The 25,157-nt window shown below is 44.8% G+C and overlaps 1 long non-coding RNA gene across 3 annotated transcripts in view; it reads right to left on the bottom strand.

Moving 5' to 3' along the window:
* Window positions 1-25,157, bottom strand: part of LOC132392151 (uncharacterized) — a 47,630-nt gene extending 22,473 nt beyond the window's left edge. The window contains exons 1-3 of one of the 3 annotated variants that reach the window (XR_009511445.1): window positions 15,041-15,166; window positions 12,978-13,054; window positions 11,171-11,402 (exon numbers count right to left, since the gene is read on the bottom strand). This is a non-coding gene — a long non-coding RNA (uncharacterized LOC132392151). Of the gene's footprint in view, window positions 1-11,170; window positions 11,403-12,977; window positions 13,304-15,040; window positions 15,167-24,858 lie in introns of those variants that run through there. The other 2 variants (XR_009511453.1, XR_009511443.1) reach the window with 2 other exon arrangements.

The following is a 25,157-nucleotide window of genomic DNA, read 5'->3' as shown; positions in this document are numbered from 1 at the left end:
TAGACCCGACTCGGATCCCGTGAAGCCATGAGGGGAGTTGGTGGATAGTCATATGGACAGCTGGCACGTATCACAAGTCCTTGTTATGTGACCACTGCCTCCAGGTAGATAATCTCTGAAGAGTATTTTTTCAATGGCTGTGGTCAGCTGTGTGAAGACACTGTCCAGAAGAAGGCAATAGGAAACAACTTCTGTAGAAAAATTTGCCAAGAGCAATCATGGTCACAGAAAAGCCAGGATCGCTTAGGTCATACAACATGACACATAAGGACCAAACAGAGATCACTATAACCCTTCCCTCCTACATAGCTCTCCATTTTTTCCTATCATCCATGTGCCTATGTAAAATTTTCTTAAATGTTCCAAATGTATCTGCCTCTACCACCACCCCCGGCAGGGTGTTCCACACACTCACCACTCTCTGAGTAAAAAATTAAAGATTCGAGATTCAAGATTCATTTATTATCAAAGAATGTATAAATTATACAGCCTTGAGATGTTTGCTTACAGGAATCCAGTAGCAAAAATCCCAAAAGAACCCAATTAAAGAATAAAAGACCAATACTCAACACGCATGAGGAAGGAAAAAAAGGTAACAAAAATCCTGCAAACGATTGAAGCAAACAACAACAGAATTCCGAACCAAAATGGAGTCCTCAGATCCAAATGGCGGGCAGCCTGGAGTAGGCCCAAAGACTCACTTCTCAGTTTATCATATTGATGAGCATGGAGCACAGCAGCTGGGGCAGCCTTCATAGCGCCAATGCCCTGGAGATGACCATCGCGGAGAACAAACGTAATTGGCTGATCTTTAGTCTCTCCTCTGACCTCTGACCTACCCCCTATAGTTTCCGACTTGATAAAATTATGCCCACTCATATCCACCCTGGGAGAAAAGTCTCTGGCTGTCCACTCGATCTTTGCATTTTATTTTATTTCACGATACAGCGCGAAGTAGCCCTTCCGGACTTTTGAGCCACGTCACCCTAGCAACACCCGACAAACACAATTAAACCTAGCCTAAACATGGGACAATTTACAACGGGCAAATAACCTACTTGGTATGTCTTTGGACTGTGGGAGGAAACTGGAGGACCCAGAGGAAATCCACACATTCCACGGGCAGGACGTACAAGATGGCACTAGAATTGAACTCTCTCAGGTCACCTCTCCTCCTTCGTTCCAAGGAGTAAAGTCCTAGCTCACTCAGCCTATCCTCATAGGAGGTGAGTGAGAGGCTGATTGACTGTCAGTGCACCCTTGGGGGGAATGAAAGGTCTGCTTCCCTGATCTGTGACTCTGTGACTCCAAGTGATATAGATCAACCCTCCCACGATGGGCCAGCACTGAATGGAAGTGGAGATGGATTATTCATACATCTCCTCAAGAATGAACATAGATCAATCACCATCGTAAACTTCCGGAAAAAAGCTAGAGAGAAAATCTACAAATCATTTCCAGTCTACTTCTCTATTTTATTGGAGCCATAATGATGCCATCTCTAAAGTATCTGAACCAAAGGACATTCTCAAAGTAGCAGGAGAAAGACCTGGGTTTCTAGATACTTCAAAGTATCTAAAATACTGTACAGATAGTGAAGTGCTTTCTAGTTCCCACTGCTATTAAGTAGGAACCATAGAGGTGAACGTGCATCCAGGAAGTGCCCATGAACAACAATGAGACAAAGGCCTGATGCTCTTTGTCAACTGTGGTAACAAATGTTAGCTCAGAGGAGAGAACTTGGGGCTTTGCTCTGACTTAGTGCCATAGGAATCTGCCGGAGAGGGTAGGTGTGACCTTGCCTTAAAATACCATCTGGTCCAAAACACCTCCATCACTGTGACCCACACCACCTTGGGGGTTGTGTCTCCACAGGGACTGGAATTGAGAGACAGATCTGTTGGACCAACAGCTGAGGTTAAAGCAGCTAATCCAGAGGACACTTGTTCCACACACATGCACACATACTTTGCAGCTGAATGTTAGCCTGTCAACCCAGTTACAAATACATTCTCGCTTAAGTATGAACATTCAGAACAGTTTAATTCTCATCCTTTTATTTCAAGTTATCATCTTAATTTCTCAGGCTATAAAGGAGGCCATTCGGCCCATCGAATCTATATGGGCAATCCCATCGGTCCTATTCCCTGTATGCTGCACCATCTCTCAGAGGTCCCATGAACTCCCTCCAACTCACCTACCATCTAGCTGCGCAGTAGCAATTAATCTTAAAAAAGGATCTAGTGCTTTCCCTGTGTATTGGACGAATAAACTCTTCTCAAGCTTCCAGCGAGTTGAGAGAAAGTGGCTAGTGGGATGGGGGGGGGGGGGGGTCATCATTTTAAAGTGATTGGAGGAAAGTACTGCAGGGATGTCAGAGGTATGTTTTTTTTTACACAGAAAATGGGGGCCCTGCCATGGTTGTGGAAGATGAAAATACATTTGGGGCATTTAAGAAACCCTTAGGCGCATGGATGACAGAAAAAGGGAGGGCCAGAAAGAGGGAAGGGTTAGATTGACCTTGGAGTAGGTTAAATGGTCGGCAAGACATGGTGGGCTGAAGGGTGTGTACTGAGCTGTAAAGATCTATCTTCAATGTTCTAAACCGGAGCCGGCCGTAGGTTAGTATCCAACTCGGGTCACTGGAACTGTCAGGACGCCGCGCTTAGAACGAGGGAGGAGGTAGAAATATAAAGATAAAGATTAAAGTATATTTTATTACAAAAGTTAATCAGTTTAATTTTCAGATGACCGCCCCCCCCCCCCCGACTGTTTGCTGCAGAGGAGTAGGCGGGGCTACACAAGGCTGATCCGAGCCGAGCACCACCAATCCAAAGACTGATTTTTATATTAAAAAATGATCAAAAGCTACGCAGAAAGCACTTTGAATTCTCAGAGGAACCCCTGCGGCAGCGGCGTCAGTCCAGTTCCCCCCTCCCCCAGCCAACGGAGAGGCCATCCACTCATTTTTGGAAATCATTCTCCCGTCCGTTAAATGAACTGAAAGGAGGGGGGAGGGGGTCAAACTCCGCAGTAAGATTTAGGTTTTACTAACAAACAGAGATGAGCATACATAGACTCTGCAGCATACGGCAGGCTATTTGGCCCATAGAGTCCAATCAATCCCTCTTTTTATGCTCATCACAACGTCATCAACTCCCAACCCCCTCCCTCCCCGATAATACCACTCGTCACACACACGGCGCAATAGACAGTGCCGAATTAAGCAACCCAACCACACGTCTCAGGGATGGGTGGGGAGGGGGTAGTGAGCAGTGAGCAGCACACAGTCACAAGGAGAACGTGGAGTGAGGTGAAAACGCACTACCAGTGGGCTATTCCTTAGGACTTTTTATTTAAGCGTGTTCATATCTGTTCAAAAGGCCGGAGATAATAACTTCATATGGCACTGAGAAGACAATCTGGTGGTGGTGTATAGATATTGGCAAAGGCCCAAAGGTACTTGAGTGAGAAGTCTCACGAGACTGCACCAATATGATCCAGAGACAGGATTTGTTTGAGATAATATTTAGAGAGCTAAGCCGCTGGATCCGATTTAAGAAGATCCAGACGAAAGTACAACTCAGCATTGTTTCGGCAGCCGGAAGGAACTTTAATTTCCACTCACACAAAGTAGCTAAACTGGCCATGGAGGGCTGCATCTCCCATAATTCACAGCGGCAGAAAAAAGGCCCCGTCTATAACAGGGAAGGATGAATCGTAGAAACGCGCTTCGTCAAACACTGCAGCTCTTTTCTAATTTACCCATTGGACAAGCATCCCCTTCAGTCGGTTCGGATCCAGAAATAAATCAAATTGAAAGCCACGTCACTATTCATTTCAGATATGCTGCGAGAGATTTCGCAACCGTGGCCACGAGTGGTTTCACCCGGTGGATGACGTCTCAAGACTGGCTAGACATTGTGAAACTAAGTGCGATCAGATAAAAGACCTCGGCCTGAGCCGGTGACAACCCGTGAGGGCTCGCATTACCTAGCGGTCTCCCACAGAACGCAAGACCCTGCTGTATCTTTGCACGTCTGACAATCCAGTTGCATTGCAGATCTTAAAGTTCAGGTTTATTTTCATTCAAACATACAGATGTATACAGCTAAACGAAACGCCGTTGCTCGAGGGCCAAGGCGCAAAACACGCTACATATAGTCACGCTCAGCACAAAGTTATGTTCCAGCTTACAAAGTCACAACATAACACCAACACAAGCCCCTGAGTGCCACGTCCTAACAAAGGTTCTCGGCCCAGAACGTCGACTGTTTATCCATTTCCATAGATGCTGCCCGACCTGCTGAGTTCCTCCAGCATTTTGTGTGTGTTGCTCTGGATTTCCAGCATCTACAGAATCTCTTTGTGTTTGTGGCCTGAAGATTGACAGGCTGACATAGAGTGCGAGGAGCATGTTTACGCTAGGCAGTATAACGTACTGACACTAGCACGATAAAGCAAGCAGCCGTATAAATATGTGAAAGAACAGCAACAGAAGATAAGTGCAGGGCGAGAGTGCGTCAGTGAGTTGGGTAGGGGCGGCAGGGTATGTTGGGGTCAGCCTGGGGGAAAGAAGCTGTTGCGGTATGGTAGGGTAGTGATTAGCACAACACAGTACAATCGATCCGGGTTCAGTTCCCGACGCTGCCTGTAATAGGTTTGTACGGGCTCCCCGTGACGATGTGGCTCCGGGTGCTCCGTTTCACTGGCGGATTAAATCGGGGGTTTCTGGGTGGCTGCCTCGAAGTGCCGAAAGGTCACTGTATCTCAATCGATAAGTAAGATCATAAGACATACGAGCAGGATTAAAGCTAATCGGCCCATCAAGAGTGCTTCTGCCTGAAGACAAATCAGTCTCTACCTCCCTAAGCAAGCTAGGCGTGAATGTACCACCAAAAACAAAGCATTTACTACCGTCACAGACAATGAAAATGAACGTTTTTGAAATGAATGGTCAAATCTCATTCACTATTATCTCATGACATGAATGTGCAGGAAATCAGAGGGACGTGGACATCATGTAGGCAGAGTGGAGGAGATTAGTTTCGTCATGCGTTGATTTATTCGGCACAACATCGTGGGTGCTGTTCAATATTCTTTGACACAGGAGGAAACCACTCCACTCTGCCCTGTGAATGCATGCCGGCTCTCAGAGCAATCCTGTTAGTCCCACCAGCCCATTTCCCATTCTTTCGCGAACCGCCCATTAATTACCCTCCTACCTAAACCAAGGGTAATCAATGACGGACCAGCACGTTTTTGGGCGGTGGTGGTGGTGGTGGTGGGGTGGGGGGTAGTGACCAATAAAAGCCCCGCGGGAAACCCACGCCATCAAAGTGGCAACTGACAGCGCCCCAGGTTGGGTTCGAACCCGCGTCCCTGCTAGTGATGCTAGTGTCTCTGCCCGAGCACCATCTGCTGAGTGGCCGTATTGAACAGAATGACGCATCGTAAACAGCACTACCATACACTAAATAAATGGAATCGCAACTCACTTGGGGCATCGGGGCAAGTGAAAAACACCGTAAAAATTAGACTCTAAATCCGGTCTGCAGAGGAAAGAGGGGTGGACAGACTTAGAGAGAATCTCGGAGTTCTGAACCCCTGTAACATTGCAATTCAAATTCGGGGTGAACAAGGGAGGGAAACGAAGAGGCGTGGGCTTCATGGCCAGGTTCACACGGGGATGTGGTCACGGAGAGAGGAGGGTTGAGGCCACGAGGAAATTAAAAAAATGCAAGTGAGAATATTGCGAGATCGTGAAGTGAAATAGACCAGTGAGAGTCGGATTTAACAGCACGGACGTTGTTTGCCCTTTGCGTTTCAGAATCAGAAATAGTTTTATTATCACTGGCATATGTCGCGAAATTTGCAGTTTAGCGGCAATACACAATTTTAAAACTATAATTTGTAATAAGAAGTATGAATTAAATTAAATAAGTAGCACAAAAAGAGTGCAAGTAGTGAGGCGGTGTACACCGGTTGTCCGTTCCGAAACCTGATGGTGGGCCTAGTCCTAGTCGCTTCGAGTCCGGACACCTGCTGTTGCCCAGGAACAGAAGTCACTTCCGAGAACAGCTGCGAGGTGGTATGTGCAGAGATGGAGAAGGGGCGATAAGGTGGCAAAGGGTGCAGATAGACAGAGGGAGCAGGTGTAAGATTAGAAGTTAATTGTGAAAACAGCAGGCAGGGATTGGCCTTTGAAATAAAACAGAATCTTTTAACAGGGAGACAAGAGAAAAATAAAGGGGTAATCTGTAGTGAGCACAGAAACGACAGGCCAGAAATGATACTGAGCCCAGCCAGCATTTTCTTTTTTTTCTAATCGTGTTATTTTTCTGGGAATAGATGTAGGTGAAAGAAAAAATGGCATCCCCCCCCCCCCCCCCCCCCCACACACACCTCCCCAAATTACTTCACACTCAACAACATAAATCATGGTTCTGCAGAAACTTGGGATTCATTAAAGAGAAATACAATGCTAACGTGAAAGGTGCTTGTGTAGATTTCGGGCAGATTTATAGCTCCCGGTTGTCTAACAGTTTGTGGGAAGACGGCATCAGCAAAACAGAGGCATGGATGTCTCAGCGGGGGGTGGGGGGGGGGTGGGGTGTCAGTATTGTCTTCGCTCTCGCGTAGGAATGCACTGCAACAGGCGAAGAAAACGGATGTATAGTGGGTCCTATTTGCAAGGGAGTTTAAATTCTGGAGAGGATTAGAGAGAGCACAAGGCACTAGAATGCTGGAACTCTAACTTGCAGGTAATGACTAAATGGCCCATCAGAACTGCTTTAATGCCGTAGGCTCAGCACTGCGCATGCCCACACTTAATGGACCAAATGGCCTAATTCTGCTCCTGTGTCTTAGAGTCACATTTCCCATTCAATTCACACCTAAATTATTGGTCACCTTAATTGGATTATCTCGCCCAGCCCCATGCTATAAAAAGTGAGACATGTGCCTGGCTCGGTCTCTCTTACAGACCACCTCATTGAAGGTAAGTGCAATTTGGGAAGGTTTATCGTTGGTCCTGGTAAGGGAGCAGCAGCTATCCAAGGTCAAGGGGGATAGCTGTTGTAGTGCTTTTCCATGTTCTTTGTTTGTGTAACTGTACCATGTCCCCACACCTCTTTCTGTGTATTGTACAGCCAACCCGACCTTCCCCATGTGTTAACCTTCAATGTTTTTTGTTAGAATATTGTAGTTGCTTGTGTTGACCCGACTTCCCCTTGTAAATAAATTCCTTATTATTAAAACTGTGTGTGTCCAGGCCTCTATTGTTGAGACTCAAAGAACCAGTTATTTTCCATCACAACAGACGGATATCATCATCAGGCCATTGGGAGACAGACAGACGTTGTAGTCAGACTACAGACGGTTAGACATGTATCCATCATTAAGGACCAACATCACCCAGTATAAGCCTTTTATCTTTGCTACAATTCAGGAGGAGCTACAGGAGCCTGAAGATACAAACTTGATGTTTCAACAACAGATTTCCCCCCTCTGCCAACAGATTTCTGAATGGACAATAACACATATACACTGCCTCACTGGTTTTTTCCTCTTTCTGGTCACTTTTGCTCTCTTTTTGACCTACTTAGTTGATTAAATTTTTATACATGGTAATTTTTTGTCGCAATTTCATATTGTAATGTTGGATTTTTAAAATTATTATGTATTGCAATTTACTGCTGCCACAAAACAACATATTCCATGACATATGACAGTGATACTAAGCTTGATTCTGATTTTGGCTGAACTGCCATTAGGTGCTGGTCACAGAAACTGATGCCAGACCTTTGACTCAGAGGATCAGTAGGTTGGCATTTTGACAGGTGCCATACAGGCCCAGAATGGTTTAGAGAGTCCCTGTCACTGACGAAAAATAGGACATTACAGACTGTTTTCCAGAAAAGAACATATCATGCACATTTGATGCCTTTGTGTCAGTACTTGAAGGAGATCAGAAGGATGAAGGGGGATCTACTCAGGGGAGTTGACTGGATATTGAGAGGCCTTGATTTGAGGGGACATGGAGAGGATGTTTACATTTGTAGGAGAGTCTAGGATCTGAGGACACCACCTCAAATTAAAACAACACCCTTTTAAGTGGAAATCGTTCAGCCAGAGAGTGGTAAATCTTTGCAACAGCAGGCAGTGGAGGTCAAGTCACTGGGATTGAGTGTATCGAAGATGGTGATTAATAGGTTCTTGATAGGTAAGGGGTTAAGGTTTCGGAGAGAAGGGAAGAGAATGGGGTTAAAAAATCAGTGGTGCTTGAATGATGGAGAAAACACGATGGGCTGAATGGCCTAATTCTGCTCCTGTGCCTGTGGTCTTATGGTGTTTAGTATTCCCAGCTCTGATGTAGAAAGAGTTCTATATTGACAGAGGGAAATTGTGATCAGTGCCTGCTTGGAAAGAATGCAACATCCGAACTAATTCCTGGGAATTCCTGGCGCATGACTGCTGTAAATGGAGAAGGAGCATTGGGGATGGCACTGATAATAATCTCACCCTCACTGTCAGCAAAACAAAAGACCTTGAATTGACATTAAGAAGTGGGGGTGATGCACATGCTCCTGTTTACAGCAGCGGGTGCTGTTGAGATGGTTGAATGCTTCAAGTTCCTAACAGTGAACATCACCAATAGCGTGTCCTGGATGCCACAGTAAAAAAAAAAGCTCACCGGCATGTCTACTTTCTCAGGAAGCTAAAGAAATTTGGCATGTCCACTTTGACCCTCACCAATTTTTACTGGTGGACATGGCACACCCTATTTGGCTACATTGTGGCTTGCTCTGCACTTGACTTCAAAAATGACAGAGGGTTGTGGACACAGCTCAGCACTCCATGGAAAGCAGCCTTGCCTCACATAGACTCCGTCTAAACTTCTCGCTGCCTTAGCAAAAGCAGTCCGCATCATCAAAGACTCCTCCAATGGGGCAGAAGACACAACAGCTTGAAAGCACATAACACCAAGATCAAGGATAACTTCCATCCCACTATTATTAGACTCTTGAATGGATGTCTTGTATAACAACACATACAAAATACTGAAGAAACGCAGCATTTCAGTCAGTACCTATGGAGAAGAATTCACAGTTGATACCTTGCATCAAAATCCTTCATCAGGACTGGAAAGGAAGGGGGAAGAAGTCAGAACAAGAAGGTGGGAGGGGGAGGGGGTGGGGGTGGAAGGAGTAGAAGCCTGCAGGAAATAGATGAAACCTGATGAGGGGGGAAGGTGGGTGTGTGAGGGATGGGGATGAACTAAGAAGCTGGAAGGTGTAAGGTAGACAAGGTAAAGGACTGAGAAAGAAGGACTCTCATAGGAGAGGACATTGGACCGTGGGAGAAAGGGAAGGAAGAGGGGCACCAGAAGGCGGTGATGCAGAGGGGAGGAGAAGAAAAAGAATGGACTATGGAAAAAGAGAGAAAGGAAGGGGTTAAAAATGACCGTAAGCTAGAACAATCGATGTTCATGCATTCAGGTTGGAGGTTACCCAGGGGCTGGGTATGAGGGGTTGCTCCTGCAGCCTGAGCTTGACCTCATTGTGGCATAGTGGAGGCCATGGACTGACATATGGGAACGGGATTGAAATGGGTGGCCACCAAGAAATCCTGCCTTTTGTGGCGGAAGGAGTAAATGTGCTTGATGAAACTGTCCACCAATCTACATCAGGTTACAACGACATAGAGGAGGTGCAGCAGAGGCACTGGGCACAGTAGATGACCCTGACAGACTCACAGGTGAAGTGTCCCCTCCTTTTTAATCTTGAAGGACCACTTAAGGCCTTGAATAGGTCTCAACTTTGTACAATAAGATAGGCGCTTGACCTCACAAACTACCTTGTTATAATCTTCCACTTTATTATTTACCTGAACTACATTTTCCCTGTAGTTATTCTTGATTGTTATTGTTTTACCTTGTTCTGCCTCAATGCACTGTGTAATAGGTTGATCTGCATGAACAGTATGCAAGACAAGCTTTTCACTCTATCTTGGTACATGTGACAATAATGAACCAATTCCAATATCAATACCTTACTGTTATGAGACTATTGAACCTTGTATGATGAGATGGATTCTTGACCTCACAATCTACCTTGCCATGATCTGGTACTTCATTCTGCATTCTGTTATTGTTCTTCCCTTATGCTACCTCAATGCCCTGGCGTGATGAAATTATCTGTATGGAAGGAATGGAAAGCAAGGTGTTTTTGTGCTTTGCTACATGAGACAATTCACCATTTTCCAATATCACTCCACAGGTCAAGAGTGCAGGGAAGTCCAGTGGAAAGATTTCACCACCTCACAAACCGTTCCCCCTTCCTCACTCACTGCCTCACGCACCCCCAGCCCCACCTGTGACAAAATCTGCACCTCCCCATGTGGCCCATCAGACATCTCAGAACGGAGGGAATCAGAAGGGGAGAACTTCATCCACGACCCTCTCTGTCCAAGCAAGGAGAGGGGGAGGCAGAGGAGGCTGTTGGAAGCTGGGGCAAGAAACAGAATGCTGGAGGAACTCTGCAGCTTGAGCAGTGTGTGTGGAGGGAATTGGGCAGTCCGCACTTCAGATCGCGAACCTTCATCTGCACCGTAAGATGAAAGGAAAAGCAGAGAGAAGCAGTATTGAACGGTAAGGGGAAGGTGTTCAGAATGAGATGGCAAGTGATTGGTGGATCCAGGTGAGGAGGACCGATAGGCAGATGGAGGAGGGGAGAGCGACAATATTGACAGAGGCTGCGAGGTGCTGAGTGGAGACAACAAAAGGCTACAAATGATGGAATCTGATAGGACAGGAAGTGGAGCACGGAACCAAGTAAGGGAGGTGGTTGAGCAGGTGGGAACAATAGTGGGTGGGAACAGGGTGGGAGGAGTGCGTAGGTGATTGGCTGTTGGAGAAAGGGAAAGAAACAGGGCAACGGGCGGCTGGGCAGGTGGGTGTAGGAGGAATTGGGTAGATCAGAAGGGGAGCAGGTTACATGAAATCGTAACTGTTTTTGTATACATCAACGATCACCACAGTCCGAGAATGTGCTGAGGACAGCTCACAAGTGTTGCCATGCTTCCAGCACCAACACAGCATGCCCACAACTTACTAACTGGTACGTCTTTGGAATGCGGGAAGAAACTGAAGCACCCAAGGAAAACTCACCTGACTCGGGGGAAGAACATACCAACTCCTTACGGACAGCGCCGGGAGCTGAATACCGATCGTAGCCGCTGCAAAGTGTTGCTCTGCCCGCTATGCTGCCCGTAGACTCTCGGGTATTGATCCTCCAGTTTATGTTTGGCCTCACCATGACAGTACGGGAGGCAACCGGGAATCAAGGTGGATTGCTTCTGGGCACCTGTACTGCGACCACCTCCTATACACAAGGTATAATCTGCCAAAAGTGGGATATGTCGCATCATTAATACTACGTGGTATCAGTTATAGTCATCAAGTTATGCAGGACAGGAACAGACCCCTCGGCCCAACTCATCCATGGCGATCTGAGCTCGTTCAATTTGTTTGTTTGGCCTGTATCCCTCTAAGTCTTTCCTGCCCATGCGTCTTATAAAAGTAGTAATTGGCCCAGCCTCCACCACTTCATTTGACAGCTGGTTCGGTATGTTTAGCAGCCTCTGGCTGACAAAGTTGACCCCTTTCCCAATTCACTTTCAATCTCTCTACCCAGGCAAAAAAAAACTGTGACCCTTATGACTTTATAAACCTCTGTAAGGTTAACCCTCAGTCTCCCAATCTCCACGAAAAACACCCCAGCTTTTTCAGCACCAGCTATTCAGCCATAGCCCTGATGAAGGCTCTCGGCCTGAAACATCGACCTTCCATAGATAATGCCTGACCTGCCGAGTTCCTTTGTTATAGTGTGTTACTCAGCCCATCCAGTTTCTCTTTAGAAGTCAAGCATTCTCGTGAATTTTTTTCCTTCTCTCTTTCCAGGTTCCAGTTCAATCCCAAGATTACTAGAGTTAGGATAAATCTTGCAATTTAACCCGAGGGGTTTGTCTAAATCTAGTCATTATCTCATTACTCATTATCTGTCTAATCTTTGTCTGCATAATTACTCAGGATAATACTACTCCTCCCCCCCCCTCCCCGCAATACGGCCTCAGCACCGCAGAGATATTATGGGGAGGGTTGGCTGGAATGGGGGAAGAGAAGTAGGCGTTAGAAAACTGTGTTAATTATTTCATGGGATGATAGCGTTTGACACTTGACACTGGCTGGGTTTGCAATCTGTCTTTATTCTACTCTACCGCCGGATCTGCTCCAAAGGTGACTGCAGAATAAACCGCACTGCAGATGCTCCGAATGCCCTTCAAGCAGAGACTCTGCAAATATATTACTAGGCGCCTGGCCAGGAAGCAGCACAGTATCTCTCCCACCCCCCACCCCCCACTCGCTCTCTGACCACTTCATTAGTAAGTAACTTGTGCCACGACACGATTCGAAACAGCTAGTCTGCCGCTTACCTTGCAGGCTGTTCGAATAAGAACTCTTAGGGGGAGTGTGGCCTGCCGAGAAAATGACCCCTGACCTCCCATCCGCACTGACCCGGCGAGGCAATTAAGAGTTTTCGGGCCGGGAAAATAGTGTTACTTAACACGTCTCCGAAGAACTGGCAGCAGCGCTGGTTTACAGGCTGTCGCTTTTTATTCGCCATTAGAGAGATATCTGGGGAATATGTAAAAGAGAATATTTCACCCTAGCTCAGTCCCATGGGATCCCACTCGGTGAATTAGGTTGAAGCTGCTCGTTTCAAGTTCAGCCCATATTCACCCACATTTATGTGAACTGCACAGCTATATATTCCGCGTGCTGCAAGAAGCCGCTCGGCCCATCGAGTCCGTGCCAGCCACTGACATTAATCCAATGTTTTATTCCCTCTCTAACATACCACTCCTCCCACCCCAAGTTCCATCATGTACCTACTCACTAGGGGCAACGTACAAACCTCTAGGATGTGTACGCACTGATACTGTAGACGCATCAATGGAGGGAAATGAACCGTTCACGTTTCGAGTCAAGACCCTGGAAAGGAAGGGGGCAGAAAGCAGAATTAGAAGTTGTGGGAAGGGGAGGAGAGAAGACTAGCAGGCGATAGGTGAAACCAGGTGAGTGGGAGCGAGTACATGGTGAGTACAAACTCCACTTAGACAGCAGCGTAGATCAGGATCAAACTCGCGTCGGTGGAGCCGTGAGACAGTTAGTTCTACTGGCGGAACCACGGTGGCACCCAATGATGTTTGTCATCCCCCTCCCCATCTTTTCACTCCCCCAAACCTCCGCATATGACTGGTAGCAGAGGACGCACTTGACCAGATCTACATACGGATCATCGACCAGGCGATATTTTGGCCCAACTGTCACGTTAATCATTTGACCAACTAATAGAAACTCCAAAGTACATTCGAGTCAAATACAATATGAATTATAATCACGTTAAAAATACAACGGCCAATCAGGGTAAAAAGTGGACCGCCAAAACTGTTGTAATTAAGACTAAGAAAAGAAACTATGTTTTGGTAAATATGACACCAGGGTCTTGAGAAACTGAGTTACAGAGCAAGGTTAAATAGGTTAGGACTTTATTCCATGGAGCGTAGAAGAATGAGGGGAGATTTGATAGAGGTAAATAAAATTATGATGGGTATAGATAGAGTGAATGCAAGCAGGCTTTTTCCACTGAGGTTAGGGGAGGAAAAAACCCCAGATTATATGGGTTAAGGGTGAAGGGGGAAAAGGTTAAAGGTAACGTGAGTGGTGGGAGTGTGGAATGAGCTGCCAGATGAAGTGGTAAATGCGGGCTCACTTTTAAGAAAAACTTGGACAGGTACATGGATGAGAGGTGTATGGAGGGATATGGGCCAGGTGCAGGTCAGTGGGACTAGGCAGAAAAATGGTTCAGCACAGCCATGAAGGGCCTGTTTCTGTGCTGTTCTATGGTTCTATGGTCAGTCCCTTTACTACAATCAGCCTTGTGTGATCCATCACACCCCCTTGGAGAATAAGAAGCTTTGGCTTAATATCTCTTTGGAACAGAGAGGTTTGGTTATGTGTATGGAATTGGAAGGGGAGTAAGTAAGGTGAATATGGGAGTTGTCTTTGGCAAAAGTGTTAAACCCAACTGACATAAAATTCAAGTACTCGGTCGAGGTTGGAGGGAAAATTAGGATGATAAGGGTCTGGATCTCACCGTCCGAAAGCGTGATAGAGGCAGAAGCCCAGAGCCATGCCGACTGCCACCCATCCATTTACAATAATCTCACATTAGACACCTTCTCATCAACTCCCAGGTCCCACCACTCTCCTGCGCACTAGGGACAATTTACAGCCGATTAACCCATTAACCTGCATGTCTTTGGGATGTGGGAGGAAACGGGATGGCCCGGAGGAAACCTGCGGATCACTGGGAGAACCCGCAAACTACACGCTGGTGGTCATAATTGAGAGCATGAGGTGCGGGGCCGCGGTTCTACCAGCTACGCCAATGTGCCGCCTGTAAACAATGCTTGGACTTCGCTGAGCAGTGGAGAGCTGGGGACCAAAAGCTGGAAAGTTGGAATGGGCTGGGTAGTTCCTTCTTCGACCATCACGGGCACGTGGGACGAATGGCTTCTTCCCCGATTGCAAGCGCTACTGATCACGTGCTTGACGACCAGCAGACAACCAGAACCGGAGAGGGATTAGCGACCTACATATTTGTACTTGAATTTGAACACACACACACACACACACACACACACACACACACACACACACACACACACACACACACACACACACACACACACACACACACACACACACACACACACACACACACACACACACACACACACACACACACACACACACACCTGGAGGAACTCACCAGACCAGGCGCCATCTATGGATCAAAAATACAAGAAAATCCGCAGTTGATGGAAAACCACAGCAGCACATTCAAAATGGATCCATAGATGCTGCCTGGCCTGCTGAGTTCCGCTAGTATTTTCTAGTTTTTTTTGAATATACCTTCGGAGCGTAAAGATGCCTTGAAGGACGGGCGAGGAGCGCAATCCCCTCTCACACCACTCTGACGTTTTACTCACGAGCAGACGGGCCATCCTCCAATTACACTGAACACAACCGCGGAAGCTGAGACTCACAGTATCAACTGACACATCAAAGTGCAGGAACAAGCAGATTGCTTGGAGACAACAGAGGCTGGAATGAGGAGCAACGAGCAAGATGTTGCAGAAAGGGAGCGGGGTCGTGCAGCATCTGTGGTGGGAAATGGATAAAATCTTGATATGCACTCAATTGCTTGTAACTTTTTCCAGCGGGTGGAGGGAGATGCTTTGCATTAAAAAATAAATTGAATTCTTAAATGAGAAATAGATTTATAAAGTGAAGGGGGTTCGCCACATACATAATCTATGTGAATGACATGCATAACTTTTTTTTCAGTGACTTGGTACATGCGACAATAAATAGACCTATTGCCAATCGGATTGTTCCTCTAAATACTACCAGTACTGCCTCAACGGGCCGAATAGCCGCCGCCTTTAACTGCTCAATCATTCCAATAACTGCCGTCCTGTGCTGCAGTGGAACATACTGACACGCCCATCAGGCATTCCCAGGGCGGCCTCAGCCAGCTTTACTTAGACTGTGGAACTACGGTCTGCCAGCACTCCCACAAGCTCTGCTTGGCATGCAGTGTATTTCTCTTTTATGCACTTTCAGGTACACATAGATAGAATCTGCATCAGCATCTGCATCTGCATCTCCAAGACACTTGCCGCTTGTACCAATGAAGAGCGTCGGTGATTTAAGAGACCGTCTCTAAATGCCCAACTCTCATCAACGCGTTTAGAATATACGGCAATTGTTTGCCGGCAGAGGAGGCGGTGGGCGCAAGTATTGTGTTCACTAGTTCTTGCGAATCTTCTTTCATGAATTAGATTTCTTGGTCAGGGCAGAATTCTTCACAACCAATCAAAATAAATTGAAAAAGAAATAATCAAACAAAACCTTTCTACACGATGCTCCATGGTGCCTTACAATCATGAAATCTTTACAATGCTTTGTTGCGAAGAAAAATTCCGCAAACAGTGGCCAGATAATCAGTTGCATATTGCCCACTAATGGATACATATTGGCCAGGAAGTTGGGGAAAGGCCGGCGATGGGGGGCGGGGGGGGGAACAACCAGGTTGCCAAGGGAACTTTCTTCCGCAAACCTATGGGAGTTAAAAAGAACTCGAAACTAGGCGTGGCTTCACCAGCTCATACAGATCATGCCTGCAAACTCCCCATTAAACATGCTATTAATATAAAATAAAGCTACTTAAATGCATTCGCTCTCTTTTATAAAGTGCAAGGGCTTGTGTGGACACCTTATTGGATTTACATTTTCCTCATAACACAGTACTGTTCACCCAAATAATTATTTAATTATTTTGGCTAACTTAGTAAGTTAGTCGATTATTTCTTTATTCCACATTTCTACTACTCCAATTGATGGCTTTATGGCCAAGTTTTCAGATGATATAAAGATAGGTGGAGGGCCAGGTATTGCTGAGGAAGCAGAGTGTCTCAAGAAGGTTTTAGATTACGGGAATGGGCAATGAAGTGGCAGATGGAATACAGTGTATTGCACTTTGGTAGAAGAAATAACTTACTGCTCATTACACATCTGGCGTCGAGGGCAGCAGTGAAGGTTCTCCATCTCTGACTGTCAATACTGTCAGTAGGATTCTTCATTGTTGTTTCCATAATAATTATTTTTTAACCAAACATGGTTGTTCACCCTGAGCAGAAGCCCTAAACCTGGCCTCTATCCTTTGACCTGTTCGGCACTGGTGACCCTACCAAGAGCCAAAGCACAAGGCCTTGAGTCCAGCTAACATAGCTCTCTGGGTCACTGAGGCACAAAAGCCTCCAAACCCTATGACAAGGCTGTGGTCCTGTTGGAGAAGAAGGGATAAAGTCATAGACTATTTTCTAATCAGGGAGAAAATTCAGAAACCAGAGGTGCGAAGGAACTTGGGAATCTTCATGCAGGATTCCCTAAAGGTGAAGTTGCAGGTTACATTAGTGGTAAGGAAGGCAAATGCAACGGTAGCATTAATTTCAAGAGGGACTAGAATATAAAAACAAGGATGCAATACTGAGGCTTTATAAGTCATTGGTCAAACCACATTTGAATTACTGTGGGAAGATTTGGCCCCTAAGAAAGGACGTACTAGCATTGGAGAAGGATCAGAGGGGGTTCACAAGAATAATTCCAGAAATGAAGGCATTAATGCATGAGGAGTGTTTGATGGCTCCGGGACTGTAATTGCTGGAGTATAGAAAAATGAGGGGAGATCTCATTGAAACCTATCAAATATTGAAAAGCCTAGACAGAATAGTTGTGGAAAATATTTCCTATAGTGGGGGAGTCTCGGACCAGAGGGCACAGCCTCAAAATACAAAGATCTCTATTTAGAACAGAGATAAGGAGGAATTTCTTTAGCCATAAAGCAATGAATGAATTAGTCAGCACGTTAAGGGTTAATGGGCGAAGGCAATGGGTTGAGGGGAATAATAAAGCAGCCATGATAGGATGGCAAGAAAGACTTGATGGCCCAAATGGCCTAATGCTGCTCCAAAGTTTTATGATTTTACAGTCTATGATTTTCCAGTTGTCTGACATCCACTTTCACAGCTCTTTTACTCCTTATATATCTGAAAATCCTTTTGGTATCCTCCTTTATACAATTGGCTGGCTTACCTTCATATGTATCTTTTGTCTCTGTATTGCTACTTTAATTGTTTTCTGTTTTTAAAAGCTTCCCAATCTTCTAGTTTCTTGCTAATTTTTCTTTTTACATTGCCCTCCCTTTTTGTAATTTTGCTGTCCTTGACTGAGCTTGTTAATCATATTCGCCTCCACACTGTGGGATGAACTGATCCTATGTCTTTTGAATTACTCACAGAGATACCAGCCATTGCTGTTCTATCATCCCTGCTCGTGTCCCTTCCAATCAACTTTGGCCAGCTCTTCTCTCATGCCTCTGAAGTTGTCTTTACTCAAATGTAACACTTGAACATCTGATCTTAGCTTCTCCTTCTCAAACTGCAAGACAAATTCTTTCATATTATGATCACTGCATCCTGAGGGTTCCTTTATCTGAAGCCTCATACTCAAATCTTGTACATTTCACAAGTCAATCTAGAATTGCTATTCCCCAGTGGGCTCCACAACAAGCTTCTTTAAAGAGTCTTTTATATCCATTATGGTATGTATATTCCTTCTCGTGGAACTCAGCACTGACCAGATTTTCCCAATCTACCTTCATATTGAATTCCCCAGGAGCATCGTAACATTGCCCTTTTTACGTGCCTTTTCTAAGTCCTATTTTAATTTGTATGCCACATCCTGGCTACTGTTCAGAGGCCTGTATATAACACCCATCGGGACTTTTTTACCCTTGCAGTTTCTTAACTCTATCTACAAGGATTCTACATCTTCTGATCCTATGTCACTTCTTTCTAAGGATTTGATTTCATTTTTTACCAACAAATCCACCCTAAGCCCTCTGTTCACTTGCCTGTGCTTTTGAAAAAAAATGTATCCTTGTATGTTATGCTCCCAATTGTGATCTTTTTTCAATCACAACTCCGTGATGCTCACAACTTTAGACCTGCCAATTTTTAACTGCACTGAGATCCTCTACTTATTTTTGTAGCAGTGTACATTCAAATATATCACCTTCAGTCCTATATTCACCACCCTTCTTTCCAATTTGTCTCCATGTTGCTTGAAGTTAAATTGTTACCTCTTTCTAAATATTTAGTCCCTTTTTAAAAAAATCAGATTTCAGTAAATTCTCACATATTAGCTTTCCCTTTGACTTTATCCATATTTTCCTAAGCTGTTGAACCCGTCTCCCTACTATTCAGTTTAAAGCTTTATCCCTAGTAATGTAGTTCACTGGGATTGTTATCCCAGCATGATTCAGGTACAGCCTGACTCAGCAGAACAACTTCCTTGTTCCCAAGTACTGTGCCAATGTTTTAAGAACTCAAACCCACTTCTCACATCAATCTTTAGACACTCAGGTGAATTTGTACCCTGGGGAAAGGCCCATATTTACTCAATAAACTCCTCCTTCTCCCCTCCCCTCCTCCCCCACTTACTCTCATCTCCTCCTTTATCATCCCTTCCTCCACACCCCCTCCCACCCTACACCCTCCTTTTCCTCTCGTTCCCCCACTAGTGGCACCCCACTACTCCCTCCCTTCACCATTCACAGGCCCCCTCTTCTCTCCTTTAGAAGACTATAATGACATGGGAACAGACTCACTGGTCAAAATAGCCTAACTCTGCATTTGTATTTGGTCTGTCTGCTACTAATCATGTCTGATTTATTATCCCTCTCAACTCCATTCAAATGCCTACTCCCCATAACCTTTGACACCCTCGCTAACCAACAGAAAACACATGGAAAATTGTGCAAACAGGGAACACCAGCTCCCTCATCATGTAGCTACACCACATTCCCTGATCCTGCATTCCTACTTTATTTAATTAGTTGCAATTTGAAATCCTTTTAGATTATTATTGTGTAAAAAAGTCTTACCTGTTCTTAAAGCCAAGAAATATTTCAGATACTGGAATTTGTGAGCAACACACACAAGATGCTGGAGGAACTCAGCAAGTCAGACAGCATCTGTGCAGGTGAATAAACAATTAAAGTTTTTTGGCTGAGACCCTTCATCAGCACTTGAAAGGAAGCCTTCCTTGCCTGTTATTATCTGGTACAGTCCTGTATTTCCTTGGCAAGGTCTCAGAACTCATACTACCACACTGGCCTACTCATAATAGCTGCTCCAAAATGGCCTCCAGGACCTAGTCCTCAGCCTCTTCCCACTGAAGCCTCTTGAGCCAAAGCCTCAGATCCCCACTCCAACTCTATAACTCCAAACCTATTGTACTGTCTTGTGGAAGATTTTATGATAGAATCACAGAACCTTAGAGCAGTACAGCATGGATGCGGGCCATTCGGCCCAACCACTCCATGTGGACCATGATGTTATCCCAATTCCCCTATGTTCCACGCATGTCTTTCTATAGATGATATGCAAACATGTAACAGGGTGAATGGGGAAATATTCTTCATAACATTTGCTCAGTTCTGAGCATAATTTGTACCTTCTCCCCATACAAAAATGCCTGTCAACATCTCTAACAACACAGCATTCCCTTGGCAGTACTCATCTTCCTGACTCACAGCCAAGAGTGCTACCACTAAGCCTCAACTGACATGATAATTAGTAGGAAGCTGTCTTCAAAAAGAATCCTGCTACAAATTGTATCTTGGGACCACTCAGAATTAGGGCCAGCTTTCCAAAACACTCTTCTGTCCACAGCTCTCATTTTGTAAATGTGTACATATAATAATATATATTTACTTTGGAGACTAAACAATGTATTTTCCATTTTTCTGTTCTAAAACTCCAGCAGAGTGAGCAAATGGTTTAAAATTTCACACCTAACATTGTAGCTGAGGGATTTGAACTAAATACATTAGTATTTAGTTCAAATAGATCAAACTTATTGGTGATGATGCTGAGATAACCATATTGATGCAAAAAAAAAATCAAAGCTCATATCCCTTACCTGGTATGGTGAACAAACCAAAGTGATTGGATTTAAACTGGCTTCATTTCAAGGTCAGTTAATTATACATATCAGCTGTTGCCTTGAATGATCAGAAGTTATACTATGGACCAGCATTCTGATTCCATTAGTGGTATGGTAGTCTTGTCATGGTGAACAAGATCTCTTTATGTGTTTCCTTCTCCTTTTCAAAGTACAATTTAAGTACATAGATAGTAGGAAATGACCTTGACTTTAAAGATCAAGCTTCTGAACCAAGTCTAAATATAACTGATTGATGGCTGAATTCATATTGAAAGTTATTAATAAATAATCAGCACTCCAGGCAAGACCAAAGTGATAAAATTAAAGACAGTCATTCATTAATTCTTCATCACTGTGAACCGATAAACTGAGCAAATATCTTGTTGAAATGGATTGAAAACGAAACAGCTCCTTGGCAATTCTTGTGAGACATAATTTATTCCCTTTTTTCTCTGTAATGATGAAGATGGAACCATTCCTAACTAATTGTGCCTTTACTTTCAATTACTTCCATGCACTTGTATTGAAGGCTGGTATAGAGCAATAGAGTTGAACAGACATGGGACCATCCACCATATCCAAAATGACCTTTTTGCCAAATGTTAATCCCATTTGTCCACATTAGGTCTGAAACCTTCTAAACCTTACCTATTTAGGTGCAAGTCGAAATGTCTCTTGAATATACAATAAGTGACCATTTTATTATGTGCTTCATTCAGCCAATTTATTAAGTATGTTCATGATTTTCTGCTGCTGTAGCCCACCAGAGATGCTCTTCTGCACACCACTGTTGTAACACATGGTTAACTGAGTTACTGTCATCTTCCTATCAGCTTGAACCAGTCTAGCTCTTTTCCTCCGACCTCTCTCATTAACAAAGTATTTTTGCCCAGAGAACTGGTGCTCATTGGATGTTTTTTATTTTTATTTTTTTGCATCATTCTCTATAAACTCTAGAGACTGTTGTGTGTGAAAAACCGAGAGGTCAGCAGATTCTGAGATACACACACCATCCTGTAAACAATCCACAGTCAAAGTCACTTAGATCCCATTTCTTCCTCATGCTGACATTTGGTCTGAACAACAGCTGAATCTCTTGACCATGTCTGCATGCTTTTATGCATTGAGTTGATGCCACGTATTTGGTTGATTAGATATTTGCAGTATCGAGCAGGTGGACAGGCGTACTAATGTACTGGCCGCTGAGTGCAAATTCACAACTTATCTATCTGCACATTTCAGATATCCACCAGTCTCCTTATGAAAAAAAAATCCCCCAGATTCCTATTTAAATTCCTTTTCTCACCTTAAATCTGTTTGCTCTTCTTTTTGAAACCTTTACCACAGGTAAAAGATCCTGCCAATCTATCCTATCTGTTCCTCTCATGATTTCATCTACCTGTATGAGAAATATTTGCCCCTCATCTGAGCCTCCTTCACTACAGGGGGGAAAAAACTACTCTCTCCCTGTATTTAAAGTCCTCCAATCTAGGTAAAATCCAGTTTACCAGACCTGGGTACTGCATTTCCTGACATTTTTTCTTTGTGTAAATATGCCGTTGAGAGAATTACTATAAAATGCATTGGATGCCCATTTGCCGATATAAGTGCTGCCTGGCCTACTGAATTCCTGCAGCATATTTCTTTGTGTTGCTTCAGATACCAGCCACTGCAGTCTCCTATGTCTTCACCACTGAAAGATTTCCAGACAATTTGCATTCACTTGAAAACTAGTTTGATTGGCTGAAAAGCACCTGATCCTGAGGTCAAGGAAGAGTACCTGTTGACGCAAGCTGTCCCTTTCTTTCAATACCAATTGGGACTGAGATATTTCAGGAAGTGCCTGTGAGGCGCTCCCACACTTCATAAGCATTTAGGTCACTAACAGGTGGGGTTTTAAGTGCCTGGAAGTCCCTGGAATTCCTTTTCTCCATGTTGTTCACCACTCACAATGTTTCAATTAAAAGGCAAGGTGTCAAAATCAATTATTTGTACATCGAAGGTGCTGTATATGTGCAAGGTATTACGGTTGGCAATATTTTGTAAACAAAATATACTTTAATGAAAAGTAAAAGTATGTAAATAAAACATTCAATGACTCTCAATCCTTTACAAGTGTTTCCATTACGGTCTTTATATTTCCACACTTTTAGCCACGCAGGTGGCACTCTTATTTCATATTTACATACTCTTGTTGAGGGGTATACACCCCGCCCCCTACCCCTCAATTCCCACGGGGGAAGAACCCTAAACTGTGGTCCTTCCCCACCGGGCCCTTGCAGTGGCAGCACCAAGTTTCGGTGCGTCCCTCAGCACGTACTCCTGTAGCCGAGAATGTGCCAGTCGGCAGCATTCCCCCACGGACATCTCCATGTGCTGGTAGACCATCAAGTTTTGGGCCGACCAAAGAGCGTCTTGGCCTGAGTTGATGATTTGCCAGCAGCACCGGATGGCAATATGGACTAGAGAAACCTGGCTTGAACCTCGACTGAGTCCAGGGAGGGGAGTGAAAGGAGTGTCAGGAGATAACATAGTTGCAATAAGAGAAGAATGGACAAAGCAACAGTAACTGCCTTCCCTTGTGGAATTTTCTTCTGGGATCTTAGCAACTGTATAGGCTGTGGGCTATAATCCTTATTGTAGGCGGATTATTCTCCCATTCAGGCAATACAGCTGCACTGTCAGTAACCAGCTGCAAGTACCAGAGGGTAGCATTACTATTAAGTGAAATTCAATCAGCTCTCCCGTCACAATCTGCTGAGCGAGACATTTACATTGCCAGGACATGGATCTGGACAAAGACCGGCCTTCTCCATCCTTTAATCTCTGCTTCAGAGCATCCTGTCAGTGGCCTCATCCTCTTGTGTGCTGGGTGTAACCACCTTAAGTGACCGGTTATTTCCACTGTGCACAGTGAACGCCGTTCAGTCCTAGCTGCCACATTAATTCATTTAATCTCATCCTATCAGAAAACTCCCCCCTCACATAACTCACATTAAATTCTCACTTATTCTCCCTCTTTCCCAGATCTGATCATGTGTCTCACGCTGAAACATTAACTCCGTTTCTTTCTCCACGGGTACAGCCTGACCTGCTGTGTGCGTCTCTAGCATTTTAAGACCATAACAGATTGGAGCAGAACCTGGTTATTTGGCCCGTCGCGTATGTCCCGCCCTTTGTGTACTAGATTTTGCGTATCTATTTCAGATTTGCACCATCTGCAGTATTTTAGTTTGATTTTCACAACTCTCCTGAATTTGCTTTCCGTCAAGTGCGTTAGTTTGCTCCAGATTTTGGTACGTATTTACAACATCTTAATTGCATCACAAATAAAACAAATGGAAGGAATAGGGAGAGGTCATTCTGTCCATTTCCCCCTGGGAAAGATCACGGTTAATCCCATGTCTCCAACCGGCTTCACTTCTCGATCCCCACATCGCTCAATTTCCTTAGTGTCTAAATTTCCAGCTATCACAACTAGCCTCAAAATAGTACTGTACGTTCCTTTAGAACAGAGATAAGGAGGGAATTTCTTTGGCCTGCGGGTGGTGAATCTGTCGAATTCATTGCTACAGACAGCTGTGTAGGCCAAGTCACTGCATATACTTAACGCGGATAGGTTCTGGATTGGTACGGACGTCAAAGGTTACGAGAAGGCCGCAGAATGGGGTTGAGCGGGATAATAAATCAGCCAAATTGAAATGGCGCAGCAGACTCGATGAGCTGAATGGCCTAATTCTGCCCCCATGCCTTATTGTCATATGGTCTGTGCTAAGAGCGACAAATGATCCACAATCCACTGACTTTTTAAAAGGAGACGTAAATTATTTTTAATGGGACGTAGCTCGTCGATCACTGTTCGCTCTTGTATCCCGTGCAATCTCTCGGATAGCTCAACATCACAGTTATTAGAGCGGGCACCTCAGAGGTTAGGGTTCGGTCCTGTCTTTGGACGCTGTATGTATGGAGTCTGCACATTCTCTCTACGATTGTGGGGGCTTACGCCTGGTACTCTCGGTTCCTTCCCACATACGACAGACATGAGAATAAAACGCAATTAGTTAGGGATTCCTGTAAATAGGTGCTTGATGGTCGATGGGCCGAAGTGCCCAAGTCCGTGCTCCGTTTCTAAACACAGAAATAAACCAGACGGTTACCTGGAGGCCTCTGTCTGGAGTTTGTGTATAATCCTCGCTGCAGCCAGAAATCTCTCGTTTCCCTCTGTGGGCCATGCATAAACAGGCGGGACATCCCCTCCCTAGAGTTAATAACAGTACGCTTAAAGACCCCCACGTGTTCAGTCAATTTTCTGATTAGTTTTCGAGCGGACTTCCTGAATGGCTCCGATTTCAATGTGCTGGCCTTTCGATTGCTTGAGTGTGTGGCCGGTACAACTACAGACAGAAAATGCTGGGCATTGAAGCTCGTAGACCTCGAGCATTACCTCTCTCTATAG

The sequence above is a fragment of the Hypanus sabinus genome, chromosome 1 (genome assembly GCF_030144855.1).
Source record: "Hypanus sabinus isolate sHypSab1 chromosome 1, sHypSab1.hap1, whole genome shotgun sequence".
Taxonomy (NCBI): domain Eukaryota; kingdom Metazoa; phylum Chordata; class Chondrichthyes; order Myliobatiformes; family Dasyatidae; genus Hypanus; species Hypanus sabinus.
The sequence above is the reverse complement of the archived record's forward strand: the minus strand, read 5'-3'. Positions and strand labels throughout refer to the sequence as shown.